The sequence below is a fragment of the Rutidosis leptorrhynchoides genome, chromosome 2 (assembly GCF_046630445.1).
Source record: "Rutidosis leptorrhynchoides isolate AG116_Rl617_1_P2 chromosome 2, CSIRO_AGI_Rlap_v1, whole genome shotgun sequence".
NCBI lineage: Eukaryota > Viridiplantae > Streptophyta > Magnoliopsida > Asterales > Asteraceae > Rutidosis > Rutidosis leptorrhynchoides.
In genome coordinates, this window is record NC_092334.1 from 622,218,362 (window position 1) to 622,239,741 (window position 21,380).

The 21,380-nt window shown below is 37.8% G+C and overlaps 1 protein-coding gene and 1 non-coding gene across 2 annotated transcripts in view; both read left to right on the plus strand.

Moving 5' to 3' along the window:
- The first annotated feature begins 288 nt into the window (after window positions 1-288).
- LOC139893567 (actin-depolymerizing factor 2-like) overlaps window positions 289-21,380 on the plus strand; it is a 161,280-nt gene continuing 140,188 nt past the window's right edge. Inside the window, exon 1 of the mRNA XM_071876745.1 lies at window positions 289-301. The gene's annotated coding sequence lies outside the window, so the exon portion shown is untranslated. The remainder of the gene's footprint in view (window positions 302-21,380) is intronic.
- Window positions 8,974-9,080, plus strand: LOC139895166 (small nucleolar RNA R71). Its single transcript, XR_011775629.1, has one exon. It is a non-coding gene; the product is annotated as a small nucleolar RNA R71 (small nucleolar RNA).

Genomic DNA, 21,380 nt, shown 5'->3' on the forward strand with positions numbered 1-21,380 from the left:
TGATAACCATCGGCGTAAGAGAAATTTAGTAAAGGCAATGACTTTTCTCAAGAAATTTTGAAGTCGATAATACGAATTCGTTTTATGATTTCCAAGGTTTGAATCGTATGTTTGTTTGGCCCTTCGAGATGCGTTGATGTGTTGTACTCATGTTTAAACGTGGTCCCGAGGCTTTTCGAAAAGCACTCCGAAATCTAGAAGTGAAACAAGAATCTCGATCTGAAATGAGGTACATTTCTGTAAGGTATGTTTGAATGGGTACATCCGGACTCGAAAAAGTTAGTTAGAACAAATTTCTCAAGAAATTTGCGTCGCGAAAGATTTATCGGTTTCCAAAAACGTTCGTCGGGGCAAGTTCTTATCGGGTTCTGAAAGAAAAACGTTCGTCGGAACTATTCACCCTCGAGGTGAATACTAGTATAACGTGGAGAGTCCCTCCCTCCATTGAGAGTTTAGAATAAAGATTTCCTGAACCGGAAGTACGAGTGTGATGAGAGAGAAGTTTCCGCCTCGGTGCGAGCATAACGAGTAAATCGTAATTAGTCAATAAGACTGTGCGAGGACGAGATAGTATACACGTGTAACATACGGTTGAAGTCGAGAGGAATCGGTAATTCATTCGGAAGCATAAGTATAGTTCGACAAAAGTCGAAGGGGTGTCCCCGGTATGGTTGTTATCAATTTTCTCGGGGTCTTCGGATGTCCAAACATGAAAGGATGAAGTCATGTACATGGCACATGGTGGTGTTTAGGTTGATCGAGTCTAACCACCATCACGCGTCACTAGAACTTTGGTATGTCTTACCGTAATATAACCACGTTGATCGAGTGTCGTTATATTACGCTAACTCATACCTCCATTCCCACATCACTCTATAGATTCAAGTTCGTGTCATCGCGAAAATCTAAAATGAACAAAATGTAACGACGTCTCAAACGTGACTCGTATTAAATCGAAATAGTTTCTACAACTCTAAAGAAGCGTTTCCCCGCGGGAAGTGTATAAACGATTGTTAACGTCAAATCGGTTGGATTCAAACAATAATGTATTTAGGTATGAAAAGAGTAACGAGTCATGATAACGAGTAGCACGCAACCGTAGTGATAAATGTTGATGACGATACTCACCTAGAGTAGTGATGGTAGTAACACCAAAAAGTAGATAGTAAGAAACACCAGTGGGAAACCGATAGTAAGTTGAAACGGTGGCAAATAACAATCCGGGAGACAGAGTTCCCGAACAAGTGTGACTAATGAAGTCGTCGTCTTCCATACGTGTATGAATCATGAATTTACGTGTGTTACCAAAAAGTGGCGGAATACGAGTTCGTATGATGAAGGTTGGGTACCATTAAAAAGTTTGCCTAAGAATGATTCAAGTATAATGCACAAGTAGTCAAGTAAGTGCTATCTATAGCAAATGTATGTCAGAATGCAATGGCTAACTATCCGGTTGTAGTCTAGACTCACTAATGCGTCCTAACGACTCTGTTAGACACACTAATGCACGTCCTAGTTCCCTACAACCAACGCTCTGATACCATCTGTAGCGACCCGACAAAATCGTCATTGACGGCGCCGACTACTCAGGTCCCGTTGCGTGGTCATAGTCCCTATATGAGACTCGTTTGACCAAAATTATGTCGCATTCATTTGAAACGTACAAGACTTGCAAAGTTTAGTTTACAAACAATTCGACAACAAGTTTAAGATTACAAAAATTGTAAAGTATAAATGAAATAACTTGCGACATAATATAAGTTGAAAATCACAATTGCTATAAATAGCGTAAGTATGTATGCATACTTGACTCCAAGCAAGTAATCAGAGTGTATGCATGTATGCTCGACCCCAAGCAAGTATGAATGTACGCGGAAGCATGTATCAACTAGCCAAGTATGAACCTGAGAAACATATAGAAAACTGTCAACGAAAAACGTTGGTGAAATCATAGGTGTTTGTAATAAACGTTGTTTTTGAACCACAAGATTTAGTATTCCCATAACGTTGATTATCAAAATCGTTTGCATTCCAAAAGTATTGTTCGCGAGCACCCAATTATCAAGACTTAACGTTTCCTTCCATAGAACCCCATCACAATAGTGTTAGAACATACACTGTTTCTCGAAAATATATTTCATCCGTAGACGGTAGCGAACCGTCCGTAATGAGGGTTTGTCAAACCCGTATGGCCACACAATATAAGTTCTCGCTTACACCCTGCAAGTGTAACTAATGATAATCGAATTGAGGATTTTTGTTCTAACTCGCTGTGGAATGTTTGTTTTCCTTGTACTTGTGTTCAAAGTATAAAAGTAAGTAGTACAAAATGTAACAAAGTATATGTTTCTCAGCCCACAATTTAAAAGTATAAAAAGTTGTTGAAAAGGTGGGACTATGATCTCACCTCGAGTGCACGAGTATAAAAGTACTTCACAAAGTAACGTATGCATGAAAGTTGCTTAGCCTTGACCTAAACAAGTAAGTTATATCAATTAACCGGTTACGACACAAAGTCGGGTGAAATGTGTTCAATTAGTCCTATGGCTCGTTACGACTCGAATAGTATAGCATGTGAATCACGTTGTCAAGTTTCATGCAAGAATCAAGTATAAAAGCATGTTAGAACGATTGTATAAAAGTTTGGTTAAGTTTGACTAAAAGTCAAACTTGGTCAAAGTCAACGAAAAAGTCAACACGTTCGGGTCGGGTCCCGAACTATTTTTCTATGCTAGTTATTCATATATAAGCATGTTAAAACAAGTTGCATGTAAATTGGAGGTCTAGAACATGTCAAACATTTTTAGTAAAAAGGTCAAGGGAAACAGAATCTGGACGCGGCTTATGTCGCGCCGCGGCCAGGCCTGTCGCGCCGCGACAATGGCCGTGGCCTGGTCCCTGGCCTGTTTCACTTGTTCAAGGCTTGGTAAAATTTCAAACAAACGCAAAACTCAAACCGTAAACAATTAGAAAGCGTATCTTATACCGTTGGAAAGCTCTTTTGACAAGGAACACAACTAAACATGTTTCATCAAACAAAAACAACATTTTCCATACCGATTTCTCGTCAAGTGATCATTTAAAAGTCCATTTTCAAAGTTTCAAGTTCATCAAATGCATTTTGAGTTCCGGGAATCCAATTCACACATATGATATGCCGTTTTGAAGGTAATGAAGCATACATTACAACTAAACACTTACTAATAACATTTCATGGCATTCGAAACATCAAAAGCTCGTTTTAAGTCTATCAAACCCTAACCAAAATCCGCAAAAATCAATATTCATGTTTTTGAAGTTTCCTTAATCAACCTACGCATCAAAACGAAGCTAGTGATACTAGTAACACAATTAAAACATGAACTTTAACAATTTAACAACATTAACTCATCCAAAATCAAAGATTTAGCACACCCATTTCAAATATTCAAACTAGTTACTCAAAACAACGAATCGAGCAAACAAAACATATATTCATGTTATACACGAGCCATAGACACTAACTAACACCATTTCAAGTCAAAAACACGAATTTAGAGAAATCTAGAGTTTTAGAAATGTTACCCAAAATCAATGAAGTTAGTATCAAATCGTAGAGGATGATGAGAGGATCAAGAATATGTAGTCGGATTTGTTGTGAGCTTCCAAGATTGAATTTAGATGATGAATGAATGGAATGGGTTTGTGTGTGTGTTCTTGAGATGGAGAGAAAAGAGAGGAGGGAGATGATGGAATGAATGAAAAATGGGTTGACTAGTTGACCTAGTCAACTAGTTTGCCCATTTGGCAACTCCGGTCCCTCAAGTTTCAAAGCTGGTGCGGGATTTAACCGATCGAATATTTTTAAAACGCGCGAGTAAACGGGTGATGTCAAAATTAAATAGCGGAAATATAATGAACGTTACTCACGGGAACTATTAATTTAAATACGAAAGATTATGTTTAAAAAAAAAGACGGTGTTAAAATTAAATTTAACGGAAAAACGCGGGATGTTACAGGTTTAAACTATTTTCAAGGGCAGTCCTTTACAGAATCTGAGAGCTATTTTGGCCCCTGACTTTTGACAGAATTTTCAGAGATGGTCCTTTACCGAATCTGGACCTCCAAAACATATTTTTCAATAATTTTCGAGGCTCGGATTCACACGGCTTTTCTCATACGCGTTCTTTACGATATTTTGGAGATTTGCCGAGCACGTCAACCATTTTATACAATGACGCTCTTATTTCATTCAATATTCATGCGAGCATCATTGTGGGGGAGATATGTATATGGTTGATGTGCGTGTGACTTCAATGCACGTACGGTATTGGACTCGAACTTCAAAGAGACTAAATCAAAGCATTACTTGTTTGACGAGTGAGCAAAGGAAAATGAAAAGGACTTCCACATCCTTGGGGGAGTATTGGAGACGTTAGGAACTTCGAAGGAGCCAACGATCAAAGCCAACTATATTGATACCGGCAATATATGAATAATTGAGGCTATCAAAGATGTGATGAGTACACACTTGATTGGCCGTATGCCCCATACATTCCGGGGGGAATTTCTCAAGTTTTTCGAGCTTACTAATCAAGTCAAGTGTTGGGGGGAGCTAAGTGATTTCAAAGAAGATCTTTCTCCATTGGGGTTTAGTCAAAAGCCGGGACTTTAGCAATTTTCCGATAATCGTGCTAAGTTAGAAGATGCTTGTTTCAAGATCATTCTTAGTTCACGTAGGAAAGCCCAAGTACTTTGAAGGGGGAGATTCTAAGACTTCGAGGTATTCTTCATCAACATGAAGTGATGCAATGATGAATGTCTACATTGCGCATTCCGCTGTGCAAACTCAAAGACCGTTGAAAGAATAATGATATCAAGATTTGAAGATTCAAGATCTTCATCAACGGCCGTACATCATTCGGGGGGGAGTTAGCAATAGTTGATTCTTTCCTTGTAATGTTGTATGTTTTACTAGGGAGTTAGTTCTTGGAAACCCGTCTCACTCCTGGGGGGAGATTGTTAGGTACCCGAGAAAGGAGTAATACGAGTTTCCCTAGCCTTATGGAGGATCCTTTATACGAGGCTATATAAAGGATCCAAGGCTCCCTAGATTAGCTAAGCTTAGCCACTGTTATGTAGAGATATTCAAGAGAGCCGTGGAAAGTCAATCTTGACTGATTGACTTTATCTCTCAATCTTAATGGCTATTCTTCACATTCATTGATATTCATCTTAGTACAAAATCATCATGCAAAGTCAATTATATAACACAAGGAATCAGAACAACACTTAGTCAATTTCAGCACAATTCAAGCAGATTCAGTATTTATGAAAACTTTTAGATTCTGTAACCAAATAAGCTTGAGTTTTCATATCAGAAAGATATAGAATAAACATGTTAAGTGTTTGAAGATAAAAATCAGAAAATTTCAAGGTACCAAATTTCAGACTCGGCATCAAGAAAGAAAACCAAATTCGGTATCTTCAAAAATTAACAGAAAGTCACTCAAGCATGCATATTCTATCACATATCATGTAATTTCACAACCATGATCAATTAACCATTCAATTACAAGCATATTAACATGTTAATTGTATGAACAAACTCGGTATCAGGATAAGAACACATTCGGTAGATACAGAATTCATCAAATAAGCAATTAAACAAGTAATCAGACTCGGTTAAATGATAGATCAGTCAATTTAACTCAGATTAGACAAGATTTCATGTTGATTTTCCAAATCAATTGAGTTTAATCAAAGATTAATTGAAATCGACTCAGACTCGGTATAATCAACAAGATTTCAAAAATTAAAGGTCATAATCCAGTTATTTTTGATCTTTTCTGGTTGATAAAAACTTAATTATCTCAGATCTACAATTACATATCTTAAACATTGATTAAAATGAACATTTACCAAGAATTTGAAGAAACAGAATGACGGACTCGGTAGAATTAGGCAGATTCGGTATAATCAACAGACTCGGTAGGTAATTAATAACAGTAAGAGAGTAATGTTTGACTTTGACTCTCCTTTTATAGATACCAAAGGTAAAATACTGAATGGGCTTTACAGAATGGGCCTAATACACCGAATACAGTCCAATTTTTCAAAACTTTAACAATTTAACTCCAAATCTTGACAAATTGATTTTTTCTCTTGAAATCTATTTCAATCTTTTCATGAAAAACAATTCTGAGACAATTTTTGAAAACTTTGAACTTACCAAATCTGTACTGTTGGTTGTCAGACTCAGTAAAATGCTAAAAATAGCATTTATTCAGTAAAATTTAAATATTTTTGGATTTTATCTTTTTCAATTTTTATGAATTTTTCAAAATAAGATTTGTACTTAAAAGAACTTTAAATTTTATACAAAGTACAAATCTTCAGTGATACTAATTGTTGACACGGGTTGCATACTGAGATGTATACAAGCCATAGTGAATTATTTCAGATAAAAACAAAGAAATTTTGAATTCACTTTTGAAAAACAATATTTTTGAATAATTTTCTCATTTTCTCCCTTTTTCTCCCCCTCAAAATGTGATATACAAGAAAGTAAATCAGCATTTTGATTATGTTCCCAAGAAAATGAATTAACTCCCCCTTGAAATAGGATATCAATGAGTTACCTCCCCCTTGCGTAACCATTGAACAAATATATCTAGGAAGTTATCATTAATCTAAAGGCAGTCCCTTAAAGAAAAATTATCTAAAGCACTGAAACTTAGTTACTCCCCTTAGAAAGTATCTACTCCCCCTAAACACAAGATCTCAAAAATAAGTCCCAACAGATCTAAGGAATATCAAGCACTATACTCTACCATGCCAATCTCTTTGATCAAGAATTTTAGCCTAAGTTCATCTAAAGGTTTAGTGAACATGTCAGCTAATTGCACTTTAGTAAGCTACAAAGTATAAATCAATAGGACATATTTAAGCTTATATGTCCTATACTTTAGTGAACATGTCCTATTTGTAAACTCAGGATATACTACCGAATGTGAAATTCGATCTCATGCTTTTGTTGGGCCACATGCTCAATTGATTGATCACATACCGAATCTATCTTGGGGCTATGTGAATTAAAAGGTTTAACAAATCTGCTAGTGTCAACTTGGTTTGATTAAACCTATTGGGCCTACCGAATCTGATAAGCCCAATAGGCATATTTGAGTCCATTTACCGAATCTGGTGAATCTTATGGGAATTTTACAGTTCTGGTCCCTGAAAGGTTTAAACTATTTTCAAGGGTAGTCCTTTACAGAATCTGAGAGCTATTTTGGCCCCTGACTTTTGACAGAATTTTCAGAGATGGTCCTTTACTGAATCTGGACCTCCAAAACATATTGATCAATAATTTTCGAGGCTCGGATTCACACGGCTTTTCTCATACGCGTTCTTTACTATATTTTGGAGATTTGCCGAGCACGTCAACCATTTTATACAATGACGCTCTTATTTCATTCAATATTCATGCGAGCATCATTGTGGGGGAGATATGTATATGGTTGATGTGTGGGTGACTTCAATGCACGTACGGTATTGGACTCGGACTTCAAAGAGACTAAATCAAAGCATTACTTGTTTGCCGTGTGAGCAAAGGAAAATGAAAAGGACTTCCACATCCTTGGGGGAGTATTGGAGACGTTAGGAACTTCGAAGGAGCCAACGATCAAAGCCAACTATATTGATACCGGCAATATATGAATAATTGAGGCTATCAAAGATGTGATGAGTACACACTTGATTGGTCGTATGCCCCATACATTCTGGGGGGAGTTTCTCAAGTTTTTTGAGCTTACTAATCAAGTCAAGTGTTGGGGGGGAGCTAAGTGATTTCAAAGAAGATCTTTCTCCATTGGGGTTTAGTCAAAAGCCGGGACTTTAGCAATTTTCTGATAATCGTGCTAAGTTAGAAGATGCTTGTTTCAAGATCGTTCTTAGTTCACGTAGGAAAGCCCAAGTATTTTGAAGGGGGAGATTCTAAGACATCGAGGTATTCTTCATCAACATGAAGTGATGCAATGATGAATGTCTACATTGCGCATTCCGCTGTGCAAACTCAAAGACCGTTGAAAGAACAATGATATCAAGATTTGAAGATTCAAGATCTTCATCAACGGCCGTACATCATTCGGGGGGAGTTAGTTAGCAATAGTTGATTCTTTCCTTGTAATGTTGTATGTTTACTAGGGAGTTTGTTTTTGGAAACCCGTCTCACTCCTGGGGGGAGAATGTTAGAACCCCGGGAAAGGAGTAATACGAGTTTCCCTAGCCTTATGGAGGATCCTTTATACGAGGCTAGGGAAACTCGTATTACTCCTTTCCCGGGGTTCTAACATTGTCCTTGGATGAACTGAGTTAACTGATCATCAGCTCCGAGAGTGGGGTTAGCTGCTTTTGTAATATGGGTGGTAGGGGAATTTTCCTCAACTGGGGGACCAGTGAGTGGAAGTGGTTGATCGTAGGTCAATTGATATTGCTGGGATGGATAAGGTGGATAGCAATAGCGAAAAGGTTGATTGCTTCGCTGAAATTGATTAACCCTAGGTGGTTGATTGAATCCGGGATTTGGTGGACGAGCTGGGTATTGGACGTAACAGACTGAACCGTCAGGGTTTTCATACTCAATTTGATAATCTTCAGTAGGTTGCGGGTTGATACAATTAACACAAGCCTGAGCTTGGTTAACCTACTGCGGTTGCGTCTTCAATTCTCCGAGTTATTTGGCAAGAGATTCCATCTTATCTGTGAGGGATTTGATGGCCTCCGTTTGATTATTAAGTGCAGAGAGTGGGGCAGATGATGAAGTTGTTTCACCACTGTTCCAGTCATGATGATGCATCGTCATGTTCTCGAGCAATTCCCATGATTCGTCTGCGGTTTGGTTCATCAGATTCCCTTGAGCTGCTGCATCGATCGTCATCCTATGATTTACCGTAAGACCATTGTAGAAGGTATAGATTTGGGCTGACCGTTCTAGCTGGTGATTAGGGCATTTCTTCAGCAGGGTTTTGAAACGCTCCCATGCGGTGTAAAGAGATTCATCATAACTTTGTTTGAAGTTAATGATGTCATTCTTCAGTTTGGTTTGTTTAGAAGGAGAGAAATATTTGGTTAGGAATTTAGTAGCCATCTCCATCCATGACGCGATGGAATCTTTTTCCAATCCTTCAAACCAAGTTTGAGCATGATGAGTGAGAGAATAGGGGAACAAGTATAGCCGGACTATATCTTGTCCTATCCCTGGCTGTTTGTAGGAGTTCGAAAGAGATATGAATTTATCAAGGTGAGAATTAGGATCGTCATTCGGTAATCCGTGAAATTGACAGCTATTCTGGATGAGCTGGATGATGTGATGTTATAACTCGAACGAGTGTCCTTGAATCTCTAGAAATCTGATTGGTCCTCCTCGACCTTCAATCGAGGGTTTGGTATTTTCTCCTAAAGTAACGCGTAACGCCATTTGGTTTCTGATTCTTGCTTCCTTGCGTGCTTTAGAGATTATTGCGTCTGGATCAGGTATGAATAACAACGGCTCTGGTCTAGATCGGGTTTGGGTCATACACTAGGTATGCCTTTTTGTTTTTAATTTTTTGCAAATAAGCTAAATTATAATAAGCTAAACTAATCTAATCTAATCTAAGATAATCTAATTTTAATCTAAGGTAGTCTAAAGTAATCTAATCTAAGGTAATCTAATCTAAGGTAATTAACTAACTATCCTATGGTGGAATATTCTTTTGGTTCTGGCTACTGATTCCCTGGTATTTCAGTAACAGAGCTTCGCACGAACTATTCAACAAACCAAGTGGCCAGGCCGACTACGAAGAGGCAGGATCCTTTTGGTCCCAATATAATTGGCGACTGTTCGGAAAATCCAATAACCAAGTCCGTGTATAATTGTCTTTCTTAGACACCACTAAATGTTTGTGAATAAGTTTGATAAAGAGCAGTATTGCCTGATACCAGTTCCCCGGCAGCGGCGCCAAAAACTATCTATCTCTCCTGATATGGCCAAAACGGACAGTTTTTATTTGCGCGGTGTCGTTATGCCGCGGCTCGTCAGGATCAGCCACTCGTGGGAGAGGGTACAGTTTTAAATTTATATTTACCTGGGCCTAAATCTTACTACTCCTTATGAGTAAGGGAAGTATGACCTAGAGTCGTATTTTTGAGATATCAGTAACATCGAACCTATATTTTAGCCTAAGATAGTTAGGGAGTAGTGAATAATTATTTTGGGATTTTCTAATTTATAAGATAGATAAAGTAAATGCGATAAAATTTGTAATTCAGATAAGGTTAAAGTAAGCGCATACTATGACTTCATCAGTTATTCTGCCGAGATTATGGAATCTGGCTCATGAATAGGCAGAGGCCTTATATTCATTACACAGGTCCTAAACGCCCCTGTCATAAGACATGTCACTGGGTACTGCGTTAGGCTTGAAGATTCTGAATAGACAGCAACGTCCCTTACCCCCAACGCTCGTGCAGTCTGACTACAGGCATACACGTTTAGACGGGTCATCCAATTGAGCGACTCGGTTGGGTGACGTATTAACATTCCAAAATGGTCTAAACTTTCTTAAGCGTAATAGAATACATGGTTTACCATATCCGAGTGACGTGATGCGTTTCAATGCTTTCGTTAATGATTGGTAAAAGATAGTTAGGCCCTTAAAAAGAGTTCAACCATAAAGAACACCATGGCCAAGTCAAGATGACTTCCATGAACACGTTCGGTTATCCTAACGGTCCAATCCTTTATGTGTCTAAACAAACAGTTCCTTAATTAACTAAGAATCCCTCAAGCGGGGTGCAATGCTTGAGACCACGTTATGGTGCAGTGTACTGGTCAACACTAACTGTGTTCCATGGCCTTACTTAGCAGAGGTACAGCTTACAACAACTGCTGTGCTTCAGCTTGCACGTACGAAGTTTATATGCTTGGTGACTACACTAGCATGGGACCGACAATGTACTAGGGGTCTAGTCAGATGTTTCACTATGAAAGAGTCCTCAGTCGAAATCCAAAGCTTGATAGACTTACTACAACCGATGTGCCTCAGTCGATCTTAAGTTGTATCCGATAGACTTCTCTTACCAAGGGGTGACACAGATAGTGTACTCTGAATCGGGGTTCGCGACTTCCCAATAACAGAGCCTATAACTACGTTCTATTAGTTGGAAAAGTGATTGAGTTTAAAGCATAATCGGAAAGCATTTCAACAGCATACACAAACCATAATATTATTCCGGCATTATAACTGTTTACATCATAGCATACACTAAAGATAACTACTCGCTAATCATGGCAACAATATAATAAAACATTTATATAAGATAAAGGATAGAGGTACCAGTAGATTAAACGAGATTCGAATACAAAAGTAACAACTTCAAGACTCCATACCGCTCCTAATACAATCTTCAGCGTTTGCCTCCGGGTACTTAATTTCTCGCTCGGAGGTGAGAAGGCCTTGAAAGTATGACTAATATTGTACAAGAGAGAGAAAGAAGTGAATTGAAGTGTGTGTTGGAATGAATGATAAAGACCCATTAAATAGACTAGGAAAATGCCAAAATACGCCTGGCAGGCCGTATGGTGGGGCGTATTTGGCAGGCCGTATGGCTGGCAGGCCGTATGGTGAAGACACCTGGTGGCACGTATCTGGCAGGCCGTATCCATAGTGGCAGGCTGTATGGCAGGCCGTATGGTGTGCTGGTCAGCCTTGATTCCCTGGATCGTAATTTGATTTCTTGTCTTTCACCGTTTTCGCTCTAGAATCTTCGTTTTAGCTCCGATTCTCTTGATTCTTTTTGCACCGCCTTTGTAATTACTTGTTCTTCAATTCTAATTGATGAAGTGGGTATTTTTCTGATAAATTTCGAATCTTTCTTGTTTTTGGGCCTTAATTCCGGGGTGAAACGTGACTTTTTAGCTGATATCACAGATCCTGTAAACCAACGCCACGGACATCGATTCCTTTTAATAACATTTTTTTACCGAACTTGTAAAGCTTCGTTTCGTTACAGAAGTCACCTCCGTAATGAACGTCATATGCAACAATCATTGGGGGAATTGTTTTCATTTTTGAGTAGTTTGGTGTGTTTTGGTTTTGAGTTGAGAAGTGAAGTGCGTGAAAGGATTTGAGTTAGTGGGTGTATTTATAGAGGTAAAAATAGAAAACTAGCCGTTTTTTGTAGAAAAAAATGGTCTGATATTATAGCCGTTAGATTTTCAAATTTAAAAAATAAAGTTAATAATATTAATAATAATAATAATAAATTAATTATAAAATAAAATATTGAAGTTGGGTCAATGTGTTTGGTGTGATGGTTGTTAGTGAATGTGGTTGGTAATGTGAAAGGAAGAAGCTAATAAGGTGGCGCTGATGTGATACAAGGTGATTGTAAAAGTAGTGTGATGGTTGAGAGTAGGGCTGTAAACGAGCCGAGCCGAGCCTAGCCTGAACACTGCCAGGCTCGAGCTCGGCTCGTTCGAGTTTCATAAAGCTTGAGCTCGAGCTCGGCTCGGTTCGAGCCTAATATATTAAGTTCGAGATCGGCTCGTTTGATATTTTACAAGCTCGAGCTCGGCTTGAACTCGACTCGTTAACGTATAATCTTATTTTTTGTTATATAATTTTAATTTATTATATTTCATATTCATTGTTTTTGTAATTTTTATCCACATATAATAAGATTTAAAATATTATTCTTCCAACTATTATCGATATAACAATAATTATTAGGTTTATATATTATATTATTAAAATATTTAATATTTTGATGTATATAAATGAAAAGCTCGTTTAGGCTCGCGAGCTTGTTCGAGCTCGAGATGTGAAGCTCGAGCTCGAGCTCGTTTACTAAACGAGCTTTAAACAAAGTTCAAGCTTGGGCTCGAGCTTGTTTAGGCTCGGCTCGAATCGAGTTTATAACGAGTCGAGTTCGAGTAGCTCACGAGTAGCTCTGCTCATTTACAGCCCTAGTTGAGAGTAGTCTAATTCTCCCTCCGTTTTCAAATATATTGTCCTTAGACAAAAAACACACAGTTTAGGAAAAAGTACCTAACACATGTACTTTTCTGTTAACTTTCCAGTTTTACCCCTTACTTTTTACCTATCTTTTTGTTTTATACATGTATAAAGTAGGGACATAAAAGAATTTTTGATGAAACATGACTAGGAACTTCGAGATCAACAGGTTTAATTCACACAAAGGCAGAATTAGTGAATCAAACCAATCAAAGTGAATATGGGTAGCTTTTTGGGATTAAATTAGTCAAACCACAACAAGGATTGTGATTAGATTAATGCCTAGAGCTATTATTCACTACCATGAGTGATTTGGGTTGAGAGAGAATCGGATCAGGTGAACCAGATCTGAGTGATTGTGTGTGAGAGAGGCTTAACCTAAAATGAAGAACATAAGAATGTATATACCCCTGTTGTTGACTCACCCGTACGAGTCATCCATCACACGTACGAGTTGGCTTCATCAGCCGTACTGGTGATCACTTACTCGTGTCTTCTCATTCAGGTTATAATTATGACTTAGCTCAGCATCAACCGTGCATATGAGCCTGTCAGCCGTACGAGTGATACTTCACTCGTACGTCTGACTAAGTCTATCAAAGTCAAACATCCGTATCGCGTTCCTGCAGTACCTGTAACCACATACAAACACAGATAGGATAATAACGAGCGATCTTGGTATCCCATAAACTGAAGTACCTGCAATGGACGTAGGTTAGATGTCTAGGGACTTTACATAAAATGCATCAACAACTCCCCCTAGGACCTAGACCATCGATTACAATAAAGTAAACGTCCATGAAATACATATAAGTCCAAAAGTAGCATCAGTCTAATTACATTTCCAGATTCTCTCTCTCTCCAAAATACATCATCATCAAAAACAAAAATAAACAAACAAACAAAAAAAATTACAAACTAGCATCACAGTATCCGACACACATCAGCTGGCTTGAACTTGGTTTGAGCTTTGAGCATCACTTTCTCTGTTGAGGTATGCATAGAGGACATCAATCACACGTTGATATCTCATAGCTTCCTCTTTTTGATCGTCTCTGAATGTAATGTGATGGCGGTGAAGAGTCTCCACATAAAATCTCGACAAGTTCCTCAGCCACATAGGATCTAGAATCCTCACATTGTTGAACTGTATGCTTCCATCATCCTTCTCAATTGTAGTTAAGATCACTGCTTCTTCCGACAACTCATCATAGAACCACCATCTGAAGTTTTTACAAATATTCTTGGGTAATGGCATCAAGGGAGATTGTTTCATAAACTTAGCTGGACGGAACTTAACAACACGAATAGGTCCTCCCTTAGAATTTTTCTTTGTCGGGTGTATGGAGAACCTAGCGGCTGTTGACTTAAAGATGTCCCATTTCCCTGTCTTGTACTCATATCTGAGTTTTTTATGAAACAATCTGGAAAGGTCACAATCTTCAGCGTTCAACATCTTCAGCTTCGCAAGCTGCATGATCTCGAAGTACGGTAGAGTTTTGAAGTGACTTGGACGTGCCATATAATCAACTCCTCCTTCCCTCTTGATAGCAAAACAATTGATCTCCTTGAAATAGCCCCAACTTAAAATTTTACCCTTGGAGTACTTCTTGGTTCTTTTACCTTTCTCATAGAAACTGACAAACTTCGGCTAGAGCACTGGCTTATCTACTTGATCAGGGTTAACAATGTTCTGTCTCCACCAACTTTGACGATCTTCGTCTTCCTTAACGTTTCTATTCACTTTAACCCTATCATGTTTGAACCATTCATTAATCTCATTCCATGTCGCGGCTTTAGCTTGTTCGGCTCAGAGTTTCTTATCCTTCAATTCAGTTTCTTTTCTTTCTTTCTCAACGAGCAGTTTCTCATGACGGATCTTCTTGTTCCTTTCTATCATAACATCCACTTCTTTCACTTGTTGTTTGTATACCTTCCTCGCCTTTTCTAACTCAATTAAGTTCTTCCTTTTCTCCTCACAACTCAGATTGAAGAAGTCACTTAAGGTGTTGAGTGACGGATGCGAATATGGCTCAAGCGAAGGCATAACAATCTCAACTTCTTTTTCTTCTTCTTCTTCTTCATCATCATCAGATTCTGTTACAAATTCGTCTTCGGACTCAATAATCACATCCTCTTTCAAACTCTCTTTACCAACAGAATCTTCACTCTTCTCATCTTCGAACAGATCAAAATCACTAAAGTTGATATTTTGGATTGATTCGGGAGGGATACTTGACAATGACTCTTCTTGTGGAGCCTTGTTTTCAGCTTCAGCTGTCTCTGCATTCTCCGTATCATTTTCGTTGTCATATGCTAGAGCAGCAAGCTGTTCCATCGGAAATTCACTTGGTGGAACGTCCCCCTTTTCTGCATCATTAAAAACATTTGAATAATTCATATAATATTCAGCAGTAAAGACCTCACCATATTCATTAAAACTTCGAATAGGTATCACTAACGGTATATCAAAAGAGGGTCCTCCAGTTCCAGCATCTTCTTCATCATCTTTTTCATCACCTTCTCCCAAATCAGAAGAATACTCTTCTTCTCTCTCCTTAATCAACTTGGTTTTATCAGAGGTAAGCTGTTCAATCTTTTCATTTAACTTCTTCATCTTCTCCCTGTTCGTACTCTTAATTGCCAAAAACTTCTTCTTTAACTTATCTGTTCTTTCCTTCTGACGGTCCAGTCTATCAGATAACTTCTTGTTCTCTTCCACCAACGAATGGATCTTAGCATTACTGTTCTTCTTCTCTTTGATTCTCCAGATTGGTTATTTTTGTGATCAATGACAACAGTAGATTATGCTGTGTCTTGTATTCATCTGATGTGACCTGAGGTGTTGTTGTGGCAGGTTTTGGTGAGGTAACAGCAGCCCTTGCATCCTTCATGAAGCCGGATGGCTTTCTCTGAGCTTGTTGCCTTGAACCTCCCTGTGATGATCTCTGAGGTGACTCATAAGAGTACTTTGTTCTTTTCTCCTTCTTTTTGAGTTGCTCTGCGGTCATAGGATCCTTTCCTTTCCTTTTTCTCTGAATTAAGCTGGCATCCTCCTCTGTCGCTTCATCATCACCCTCGATAATCTCATCATCAACATTACCTCCTCCTTGAGCTTCATCAGTAGCTCGTTGATTATCACCCTCACCTTCTTTATCAGAAACTTCGTAGTCAGAGTCTGAATCCTCATTTCTCCACGCATTACCAGCTGGGCATCGATAGTTCTCCTTGATAAGATGACAAATGAGCTTTCTATTAAAGTCAGGCTTTAACTCAGCAATCCTTGTCTCTTCCATTCTGCGGAAAGTAATCGGATTCATCGGCTTCAGGTGGATAATATCCTCTTCAAGCTTAGGTAAATCAGGTGCAGCATCATTAATGATTAATTGAAGAAAACGGGCATAGATCAGGTATCTCTGGGAAGAACTGAAGTGATTTGCCTTGAAATAGTAGAAAACAAAACCCGAAAAATCATATGGAGCCTTGAGAACAAGTGCTACAAACATACTCTGCACTTTCTCGTTCAGCTTGTCAAAACCAGATTTGCGTCCACTCAAACAATGCATGATTACATGAGCAAGATATCTAAACTGCGGTGGCAGACATGTCTTCACCAGCTCAGATTTGCCAACAAGGTAACCAAAATAAGCACATCTTCTGAAACAACCATGGATTCCTTCTCTACTGATAGTCATATGGGAGCAGTTCTCGTCATTGAAACCCAAAATCCGTCTAATCACATTCTTAGAAACAATAATATCATGACCTTTAATCTTACTAACAAGCTTATCTTCATCAACATCCAACACAGCATTTCTCCAGAACTCTCTCTGATGACTGTAGTTTGCAGTGCATTCAGTAGAAATAGCAGTGTGTATCCTTGATCTCTTAAGAAATTCGATAATCTCCTTAAAGTGAGAACCTCTCTCTAAAGTAGTGTCATAGAGAGCGACTTGATTGTTCAGTCACCCATCTCTAAAGGAATCTCTTGCTGAGCAGGTGGGATGACTGGATTCACTTGAGGATTCACTTGTGGATTAACTTGTTGCTCCCCCTGTCCTTCAATGTTATCAACCGGAGCATTTACTTGTTGTTCTGCCATCTGATGATATCTAAACAGAAACTGAAACATTTTCAGAACAGTTAGATATATAAATCAATCACCATAAAACATTAAAGCATTTGCATCAACGCATCATAAAAGTGTTGAACAGCATGAAACGTGTGAGTGACAGTGTCGACGTGCGGCTGAGAGATCAACTGTGCGAGTGATATAGTCACTCGTGTCACTGTTGACACGTTTGAGCAGTAATATGGTTTCAGACAGGGTACACGGCTGATGCAGAAATTCTAAGCGAGTGAATCAACCGTGTGGCGACTCGTGCGGTTTATCACACGTGTCAGCTCTTGCAGACGAGTGATCAATAAAATCAAGACAAACCAGTGAGTTCAAAGGTACACACGGTTGATCATCAACCGTGCACTGACTCGTGCGAGTCATGCCTCACGCGTGCGAGTGACGTCACTCATGCATGTCTGATGAAACCGTATTAAATGCAACATTAAACACAAAACAATTACAGATGCATATCAAAACAACCTTCAATTTCATGAAATTCGAGTTAAGAACCCTTAGGGTTTCGACACATTAAAACACAAAATTAACTAACTTAAACTCGATGAAATCATACCTAATAGGTGGCGCTGGATTCGTCTAAGTATGCTTAACATTTGTTGCAAAAGAATGCTTGATCCGTGATGATCAAAAATAGAGAGAGAAAAAGTATTGGGTGCACAAGTGTGAGATGTTGAGCTCATCACCCCTATTTATACTCTCGTGATCAACCGTGCAGTTGATCACACGATCCACCATCAAAAGCGCGTCTCACCTAGATCACACGTGCGTGTGACCCAATTGTCTTAGGACAAGTTGATCAGGGTCATCAGTACGGTTAACCTCAAACGTGTGGTCAATCGTACGGTTCACACATCAAACGTGCGAGTGATCACTTAGGCAATTTCAAAACTTCAAAAATTCTACAACCTTAGGATTTCGACTCGTTCGGCAATCTTAGATCTAACAAGCACTTTCAACTTGAGTCGAAAATCACTAAACCTTCAAGAAATGATCATTAACACTTAGGCAGATAAAATCCTAACCTAAACAAGGTTATTACTCTAATCAATCTGTGATCCAAGAGTAAGTCCTACAGTGTAATGTCAACTTAAGTTCATTAGCAATCTAAAACATCAATGTCCTTCAAATAGTCACAAATTCTACGAACTTCTAACTCATGGATTTGGTGGCCCAATATCTTGATCTCAACAAAGTTCTTTCAGATGTCGTTATGCACTCAGAGGATAATCAGAAAAACAACGAAATGATAAAATCTTTATGGATTTTCTGATGCAAAATGTCATGCAACTAAAATTATGCAAATGAAAGACATTATATCATGAAATGCAATAACATGCAAGCCAAAATCTTTTTGTTGTTTTATAGTTTATAATGTAAACAAAATAACAGAACAGATATATAAGACATACAAATCCACATTCTTTTTGTGAGCAAGATTATTAACAATTTTTTTTAAAAAAATGGATCAGAACTGACATATTAAATCAATTTCTGTCGTTCATTCCTAATTATCCAATCTATGTCTATTATCATGCAATTACTGATATCAAACCTCATTAAACATGAACATATTCATTCCGGACACTTCGACAATCATGTTGGCATTAATTACTTGAACACTATAAAGCAATGATTTTTGAGATCATGCTAAGTTCATTAATCCTTGATTCTTCCATCACTTATGATTGTGCGTTTTTATTAGGTTGTCAATTCATTACAAGTAACTTTCCGTTATCTCTTTCCATGTACTTCATTTAAATTGAACAGGATGGTTCTCACGGCATTTTGAATAACCCTGCCAGTCTTTGGCTTCTACCAATGTGTTGACAATCTTCAATCTAGTTGGCTCGGCTGATCTCGGAGTATATTGGATTATCCGAATAGGCGCACCATTTACCGCAGGGATTGGTCTACAGTTAAAGCAGACTTGCCTGATGACCATTCATTACACGAAATAAATCTCGAGGCCCTTAACTTCTTTATGTTCAAGTTGTCATGGAAAACGGAATCGAAATTTAAACTTTCATAACTAAGTATTAGAGTATATCTAGGTAAGTATCTTTCCAACTTACAGTCTTAATGGATATAACTCTATATTGCAGACGACAAGAATCTTGATAGTTCAGTGTGAACGTCGTGATTAAACAATTCAAGCTGCGCGGGGGCGTCACACTAAGAATGATCTGAGTTCTTTATGAGCACATCATGAATCAGCATTCTTCATACTTTCAGGACTTTGCCATCTTGATACGCCAATTTTATTGACATTGATTTTCTTTTGATATCTTGATTTTGCAGCACATCACTGTCTTTTGATATATTGATTTTGAATGCCATCATGAATGGATTTTCCATTTTTATGCATGAACTCATGTTTCTTTGTTGTGTGCTCAGATCACTCGAAGGTGTTCTCCCTATAATGCTTAAACGGTCCGCAATAAGGAGTTATACTTTCCGACCTTAAGTGAGAAGGGACACTTACTTTCGACATAAACTAATTTTCTATGTATCTTCAGGGTTTAGTTTCGATTATTAAGTCTCAGGCCCGTGACAACGTGGTATGCACCAGCCAAACAGATAATCCTCAACCCCTTAAATGAACTATTGAATGTCCCATTCATAGCTGTGAAGCTGAATTGGTAGAGCAACGTTGAATATTGCTTGGGGACATCCAACACCAACTTTCTCTAACAATTATCAATTATGATAGGGGATACCCTCAACTGACTGTTGAGTTCCTCAACAACTATCATTTCATACAGTTTCGGAGATAATTAGGTGATTACCTTCAAACGCTACAGATCGTCCATGACTTCTGAATCTTAGATGATCGTTATTCTTATTATGATTGTCTAAAGCCAAGAATTCATAAGTCACGTCTATCAGTACATCACATAACAGATAGACATAAACATTTAAATCAGTCATTACTAATCAAATATATCAATTCTCAGTACAGTAATTTCTTCATTTCCAACATATTAATCAAAACAAGCTCATTTTCGGATTTTTCAACTTTTTAAGATTTTCTGGTGAGACATTTTTCACTTTTTAGGTATTTTCTGCTTATAACATATACTCCCCCTAAAATGCTGAAATATAAAATCTTTTTGTGTTTTAGCATTTTAACCAAACAGAAAATAACTACAGACTAGCGTGCAAACATGAAATAAATCATGCAAAGGAATGCAAACAGAAAGCAAAAATATGCAATACAGATAATTAAACAATTAATAATCTACATGTCATGCATCCTGAAAGGACCCGTTCATATACATTATAAACGATTCACAATAGTTGATTACATTGCGAGGTATTTGACCTCTATATGATACATTTTACAAACATTGCATTCGTTTTTAAAAGACAAACTTTCTTTACATCGAAAATTGACAGGCATGCATACCATTTCATAATATCCACTATCCAACTATAAATTGATTTAATAATAATCTTTGATGTACTCAATGACTCGAATGCAACGTTCTTCGAAATATGCTATGAAAGACTCCAAGTAATATCTTTAAAATAAGCAAATGCACAGCGGAAGATTTCTTTAACACCTGAGAATAAACATGCTTTAAAGTGTCAACCAAAAGGTTGGTGAGTTCATTAGTTTATCATAATCATTTATTTCCATCATTTTAATAGACCACAAGAATTTCATTTCCAGTTCTCATAAATATACGTCCCATGCATAGAGACAAAAATAATCATTCATATGGTGAACACCTGGTAACCGACATTAACTAGATACATATAAGAATATCCCCTATCATTCCGGGATCCTCCTTCGGACATGATATAAATTTCGAAGTACTAAAGCATCCGGTACTTTGGATGGGGTTTGTTAGGCCCAATAGATCTATCTTTAGGATTCGCGTCAATTAGGGTGTCTGTTCCCTAATTCTTAGATTACCAGACTTTAATAAAAAGGGGCATATTCGATTTCGATAATTCAACCATAGAATGTAGTTTCAATTACTTGTGTCTATATCGTCAAACATTTATTAAGCAACGCATGTATTCTCAGTCCCAAAAATATATATTGCAAAAGCATTTAAAAAGGGAGCAAATGAAACTCACCATACTGTATTTCGTAGTAAAAATACATATAACGTCATTGAACAAGTGCAAGGTTGTCCTCGGATTCACGAACCTAAATTAATTATATATATTTATGTGTTGGTCAATATTTGTCTAA